The sequence below is a fragment of the Acomys minous genome, assembly GCF_964271855.1.
Source record: "Acomys minous genome assembly, chromosome: 12".
Classification (NCBI taxonomy): domain Eukaryota; kingdom Metazoa; phylum Chordata; class Mammalia; order Rodentia; family Muridae; genus Acomys; species Acomys minous.
This window is the reverse complement of record NC_140493.1, coordinates 53,915,161-53,923,183: the sequence shown is the minus strand read 5'-3', so window position 1 is coordinate 53,923,183 and position 8,023 is coordinate 53,915,161. Positions and strand designations below refer to the sequence as shown.

General features: G+C 36.4%; 1 pseudogene across 1 annotated transcript; it reads right to left on the bottom strand.

The window, feature by feature from the left end:
• Window positions 1–230: 230 nt before the first annotated feature.
• Window positions 231–739, bottom strand: LOC311578957 (small ribosomal subunit protein uS15-like; annotated as a pseudogene). The gene has a single exon. The product of its transcript is annotated as a small ribosomal subunit protein uS15-like (transcript).
• Between the last annotated feature and the right edge of the window lie 7,284 nt (window positions 740–8,023).

The following is an 8,023-nucleotide window of genomic DNA, read 5'->3' as shown; positions in this document are numbered from 1 at the left end:
ATTAAGCAAAAGATTCCTGCGTGTTGAAACTGCAGACTAGCAGACATTTTCTGCCTTTACAATTTTGTGATCAGTCAATAACAGAAATAATAATAATAATAATAATAATAATAATAATATACTTATAATATTTATATTTTATTATAATTATATTGTGTTATATTATATTATAAATATAGCCTATATTTATAATTATAATTTTATATTTATAGCTCTTTTTTTTTTTAATTCAAAGTGATTTTATTGCAGTGCACACAGGAGAGTTTATGCCACTAGAGCAAACGCTGTGGACAACTCGTATTTCCAATTGGGTGGGAGCACCCGCTTAGTCTTATAGTAACGAGCCAACCGATGAATTCTGCTATCAGAATCAGGTGGGATTTAGCATCCTTATCCTTTCTGTTCCTCTCAAGGTGCTTGCGGACAGCAACGGCTTTCTTAAACAAGTGGTAGAGGTCCTCCGGGAGATCAGGGGCGAGGCCTTTGGACTTCAGGATTCTCAGGATTTTATTACCAGTCACAAAACGGACCTGTGCCACACCATGTGAGTCCCTCGGGTTCACACCTATCTGGGAGGGGGAGGTCAGCCCTTTCTTGGCTAGTTTGTAAATTTGTTCCTTCATGTCATCAGACGTCAACTTCAGCCACGTGGGGACGCTACGGCGGTAGGGCAGCACCGACTGGGACAGTCCCTTCCCGGGAGCGTGCATGCGACCCATGATGGCGGAGGTCTGGCAGCAAAGAGCTATATTTATAGTTCTATTTTATTATAATATATTGTGTTGTATTATATATTTATAATTATATTATAAATATATCTTATATTTATAATTATCATACAATATTTATAATAGCATAATATAATATTTTATTATTATTATTATTATTATTATTATTATTATTATTATTATTATTATTATTATTATTTCTGTTATTGACTTTGAAATAGCAACTTTGCCAATTCTGCCCATAATATTACTTTAAGACTTAGTTTGCTAAATGTTCTCTTTTTTTTTTTTTTTCATCAAAATCGGCCAGGAAGGTTTTATGGAGTTCTGAAATGAGTCATTCAGGTCTCAGCAGTATTTCTCCATTGTTTGCCCACAACCTTTGTTATTGTTGATGCTCAGTCAATTGCTCTGGTCAAGATGTTGATTCTTCATTGATGACACCTGGATACGAGGAGGTTGAAATGTCCAGGCATCAATCAGAGCTTTGCTTTGTCTCCCGAAGGGTTCACAATGCCCAAGTTGAGGACTGCTGTTGTCAGTTGTCAAGTTTATGCTTGCATCCAGTCAATGACAAAAAATTGTCTTTAAAATCTCAGTCACTTCTTCTTCTTCTTCTGCACTTTATGAACTTAGCTATGATCTGGATGAGTCATGCTGGGGGGGAAGTGTCTAATATCTGTGTGCAGATGATTGGTTCATGTATATTGCTGATGTCATCTCATTCTTCTAAAGCTCAAACCTGATATATCCTTCTATTTTACAATACAATACACTTTGGTCTCTCTGACCTTGTGACTTACTATGATATTATTTGTATGTGATCAACACAATATTCTGTGTTTTATCCAGATTGTATTCATGGATGTCTACCAATTTATAGTTGCTCCTGCAGGAATAGATTCTTTACAGACCTGGAAAGAAATTATACTGCTTGCTCATTTTTACTTATTGATGCAACTTTCTCAGATATTTTTGAACACCTAGGTTATTATTCTTTTATATATATATATATATATATATATATATATATATATATATATATATTATAATATGTGACAGGAAAGGTCAAAACCATAAATGTGTACTGTTTTCTGTTATTTGGGAACACTGACTGCCTCTGTTCCACAGACCATATTAATCTGCCCAAGCAAAATGTCAAGTCTGACACAGCAGCTGTAGGCAAGGTCATTAATCAGTTGAGTTTTCAGGAGTCTAGAGTTATTTTAGTTTCTGCGTGGGCCACACTAGAGGATTACATGGAGACATAGTGGAAGTATCAGGGCAGGACCACCTTTTGCCATCCTTTTCCCTCTGATAAGTTACAGTGTTGGCTCCAGAAGAAACTTCCTGAGGCTTCCACTTGACCTTGTTTATTATGCTGCAAAGTAAGGGTTACCTACCTAGTGTAGAGATTGTTTCCCATTGCTGGATATTTCTATGTCAACTAAATATTAGAGAAATGAAGAAATCATCACAAAGTGCACAAATGCTTCCAATGTACTGACTCTGAGAGAACCTCAGAATATCACTGAGGTTCCTGTACCTGCTACAGGTCCCCCACAGAAGCTGAAAGTGTCAATGTTGATAGAATTCAGCATGACTGCTGCTGAAATGGATTTTGCTAAACATAGGTAGTGGGAAAATAGTACAACCACCAATTTAAAAAAAAAAACCCTTAAGGCAACATCAAACATATTTATATTAGGTTTTTATTTAAGAACAACTACTAGATGTTTTTGTAAGGAACCCTCCCTTGACATTGGGAGTTTTTTTTTTTTAAATCAAGATATTAACGTACTGCAGCTCTTTTCTCAGACTATGTGCTTCCTCTCTGAATTGAATTGCCAAGGTTTGTGTTTTGAATCTTAATTCAGCAGAACTTAGGCAGAAGTTCCTGGCAGGATCTCTATCAAGTTCTCCCAATCCAGGTCACATAGCAAACTCTGACTACATACAATTAAACAAGGAGAATGTGTCACTAAAGAAACAGCATTCTCCAGCTGTGTTGGCACATACGTGGCCACAACCCCTGCACATGGGAGCAAGCACAAGGATCAATCAAATCTACACAGTGAGGCCCTGTCTCAAAACCCAAAGTCTAAAAATCAAAACCAAAACTAATTAATTTTCTCTGTCCTTCCGGAGTTTAGAGCACAAACAGCACACCATAACTCCTGTGTCTCTCATCTTGGCCAAAATTCATTTAGAATTTCAGATATTCTGAGAATCAGAATCATTTCATTTCTTCATATTTAGGTTATGAACAAGTGCTTGGCTTGTTAGTGAGTTGATTTGCTCAGAAATATAATTTAATCACATGCCTAATTGACTTATGCTTATATGAAACTGTGAAAATTCCTTTTAGAACTCCTTTGAAACCCTTAAAATACTCCAGTTCCCTTTCATACAGGATGATTGATTTTGTATCACTAATCTTGAGTTATTTTTTTCTGTTGGCTCTCTTCTTACAAAAGAATGAATTTTTAATCTTGTTACATATATTTCAGTACACGAGACACGACTGTCTTTGTGTCTTTGAATGCTCCATTTTAATTTAATAAGTTCTTTTAAAAGTCTTAGATTATTAAAGACAGAATAGATGAATGGCCAATGTGCCAGTGGCAAAGTATCTTCATTTAGAAGCACAAAATTAATTGAAATCACTTTCTGCCAGAATAAGGTGCTTCTCACAGAATCACACAGCAGAGTATATATTTAACTATGACTGTAAATCTAGCCATCTTGTTGCTATGAATATATAAAACTGGCAGATACAAGAGGCTGGTCCTTATATTTGTGAAGCAGTCACTTAACTGGACTAGTCTCTTGGGCACTGTACCATGATTTACATACTTGTTCATCCTGTAATGTTCATCCCACCAAAGTATATGTGCTTCAAGGACAAGAATTCCATTGTTTTTCTTTTCTCTTTATGTTTTCTTGGTTCTTAGATGTTAGGTACTTAATTGACACTTATTAAATAAATAAACAATTGGGTAGAAGATAAGTGTATATATGACTAAATATGTAGGCTTAAAATAGATGATGCAAGACTCCCTTTATATCACATAATTAGTAACTTACTGAATGAGGCTTATAGTAAATGTGAGGCTGGGGAGGACAATATTTATATGTTTTCCTATGATTTCTCCTTCTTCAGGTGTACTTAGCCTTTCCTTGTGCTGAAGCATGTGTCCCTGGAATGAAATTGAGGCATCCTTTAAGGAGGCCTACACCAAATAGTTCAGTGTTGAAACCGATTAAGAGGCTACAAGGCATTATTGAGAAGAACCAGCTAACGCTCAAGGGAAAGTAGAATTCCCAGAAACGAAAAGGAGATGAGTGCTTCTGTTGTTTAGGATAATACTCATGACAAAAAACGTGCAAGAGGGCTAGAAGCCAAGTAACACAGCCGTAGTTTTCATTTGGCTCATATATACATGTGTGTGTGTGTGTGTGTGTGTGTGTGTGTGTGTGTGTGTGTGTTTACATACTTACATATATATACATCTATAATTTAAAATCAATACCATTTTGAGAAGGTAAATTATATTATGTAGCACATAAATATTATCTACAAATTAAATTAAACTGTAATATAATTTCAGTTAGATTATTTGGGAGCTTTTATTTCTGAGTACATAGTATATGGGAAAAAACAATAATATTAAACATTATACTAAAGAAATTTTCCATAGAATAGTCAAATATAAAATAAATAATTTTACTTTTGTCCTACCTTATAAAATATTATAAAGACATTGCAAAGCTTCAATGTTATTTCAACTTATTTATAAACAGTGGATTAATAAACAAGAAAAAAAAAAGAGTAGGTAAAGCCATCTTACGCTACGTGATGACTAAACTGTGATACCTGTGTAAATTGGCTGATGGCAGTCAAAGTCCATATACATACACAGACTTATGCAAGTTTACATAAGACTTGGATATAATCCTTGCATTTATTATCACCTATGCTATTTTCTTTTCTCAGGATGAGAAATATCCTTCTTTTCCTCCTCATTCTCTCCCTAAACCACTATAAGTTTTTTGCTTCCACTTAAGGACAGCACTTAGGAAGGCTTTGTGGAAAACAGTTCTGAAGTATTTGTCATGATATATATGTGTCCTTGGTCCTAGAAAACCTGTTTCTAAAGACTACCCAGTAGAAACAAAAATAAAAGGACGCTAAACCTCAACACTGTTGATCTCACCAAGAAGTGGGCTCAAAGCACCGCTCGCAAAATGGAGGTACTTTTATATGACTACTCCACAGAATGCAATGTTGAAATGTTAGTAAGTTGGGGGCAAGAAGTGTATATTTTGAATACAAACATATATAGAAGTACAATAATGTGACCCAATCATGAAAGAAAAAAAGTGAAGCATATCTTATGTGTTTATTTGTCTTATGCCTTTTTGTGCATTTGGCATTACAAAGTGACCAATGAAGGCCAAACCAAAGACTGGAGAGCAGCCAGCAAGGATTACTGAGGAGGGACAATCTATAAATGATATAGGAGGAGCAACCAGAGAAGAAGATCTGAAAGTATGATAAGGAAAGTCATTCAAAGGCTCTGGAAGAATGGCTCTGCACGTAAGGGAAACTGCTGTCAAGATTAAAGTCCTAAGATCTATCTCCAGAATCCATGTGATGTGAGGAGAAAACCAACTTTGACAATTTGACTTCTGAACACACAACACACACACACACACACACACGCACGCACACACACACACACACACACACACACACACACACACACACGAGAAGAAAAGTCACTCAATAAAAGGAGAAGCCAAAAGCTTCTGCTGCACAGAGTAAGTGGAAGTCAATGGTTTCTACAACAGGAAACATATTAGTGCATGTCTGATCCTTTCAAGGTTATCTTTGAACTTGTGAAATCGTGATGAAGATGGAGGCTTGATTTCAGGGACACAATGGGAGAGTAAGTATAATAAAAGCCACCCAGAGGCATATATCACAAGACATAATTTTCTCAGATTTTTGAAAGATCTTTATACATTTACTATCAAAGTTATTTTCATGCATTCATCCAACACCAAAAAATGAAAAATCCATAACAGGGTTAAAACTTTATATCATCATTTTTAATATCATCTTTCATGAGTTAAGCATCTATTCCTATACCAATCTTTTAAAATATTTATATTTAATACTTATGACGAGTCTACTATACTACATCCTTCTGTTTACATGTAGATTATAAATTATATTACACAATAAAACATAAAGTCTAGGATAGGGATATGCAGAAGATTATACAGTTTTTCTTTTGAAATTTGTATAGCCTTCCTAAAGAATATACATTCCAGATTCATCCATTTTCCAGAGAAAATTTTGTGATTTCATTTTTCTCTAAAGCTAAGTAGTATCACATTTTACAAGGGTGCTTGGTTTTCATTATCCATCCACTGAGGGACAACTAGCTTGGTGTAGCGGAAGTTTTGGTGTCTTTAAAAACTCAATTATCTTACAGAAGCATGTTTTTGCTTTAATCCCAGGTGTAGTATACGGAGCTGCTTTAAATTGTCCACAGCAGCTGACTATTTGCCTCATGCAGGCACTGAGAGGGGGATTTTTTTCTAACCACCTTATCCCTACCTCCTAATATTCCCAAAGAGCAGCATCAGCTGGTGACCTGAAGTTTAATGCATGTCCTTGGGGGAACATTTAAGGCTTAAGTAATGGGTGTGACGACGCTACAGTGTTGGGCGTTGGCAGTGGTGGTCAGGTTAATGTGTATGGCATCCCATTTCTTACATTTTCATCATGAAATCCTGAAGCAAGATCATCGAACTCATGCTGAAAATGCGAGAAAGTGTCAAAGGCTCAAAGCAAAAAGAAAAACTATGAAATCATTATCTGTGACAACAGAAAATTACTGCAGAAGTGCCGTGAAATTTTTGGACATTCTAATCTCCGTCATGACATTACACATTTAAAGGAAGTACAGTGAAGCAGGGCTTCCCTGTATCTATGTTGCCCTTCCTGATACATAACATAATTCTAAGGAGTTGAAAATAAATAGGGTGGGCAGATTAAAGATTGGTCATGTAGGGACGACACATAAATAAGGTGAAATATGAAAACAACAGGAACAAGAGATTACAAGTTTCAGATAAATGAAGATTTTTGTCTTTGGCATGGGTATATTTGAAGCAATGATCAGGAAAGATGAAAGGCCATGGCCAAATCAAACAGAGCTGCAAATTTGAGATGATGCAGGGAACAAGCATAGTGATTGGTGGTTTTTTTCCTTTGTCTTTGTCCAAGATAGGATCTTGGACTCAAGAGCAGAAGCAGGATGAGGTACAAATTCTTAAGAGAAGAGATAAATGGACAAGGAAACAAGATGAGGGAGAAGACTGCACACCTGGAATTTGAACTCATAAGAAATTGAGTTGGGATTGAGATGCTGAAAAGGGGGAGTTTGGATCATCTGAGAGGACATTAAATGCAATACACAAGTCCACGTAGGAGGAGAGAGATTCCACAGAGATGTGACACAAAGATGGATCTGAGAGAAATGTGTGCTGCATCCTTAGGCTTTTGACAAGATGTGACACACACAAACTAAGGAATTCTAGTACCACCAGAAGTCATAAGAAGCAAGAAACGGCTTCTTCCTAGAGGCTCTGATAGGAACCTAGCCTAGATGACACTTTAGTTTCATCCCAGTGACTCTGGTTTGGGCTCATTGACTAGTAAATTGACAGAATACATTGTTTTAGGTAACCAAGTTTGAACTAAGTTGTTAGAGCAACCACAAGAAGCACAAGAGTAAAGACAAGAATAAGAAAGATTTTGTTCCTGATAGATACTTAAATTCTAGAGAGCATGGAAGAGGTGGGGTTAGACAGTGTAGTTTTAGGGAGATTATATGAAGTCATATAAGGCAAGATCTTGGAGGAAGAGTATGGAGCCCTTGGGCCACTAGTTAAATGGGGTAACGATTCCTATTAGATGTGATGGGATTAGCCCTGGTTTCCCATGCAGCAGTCTTTGAAGATGAATGTGGAAAGGATGAGGAGAAGGAGTTGCAGTGGACAGAACGCTGGTTCCTCACTCTAATTCATATGTTGAAATCTTGCCCCCATCATGCTATTTTAAGGGATGGGGTCCTTGGAAAGTGATTAGGTCATTAAGAGTGGAAATTTCACACAAAGGATAAATGCCCTTAAGCAAAGTCACCCCCAAAAGTCCTTCATCCCTTCTGCCGTATGTTCATACAGCTAGAAATGGCTGTCTATGAACCAATAACTGTGTG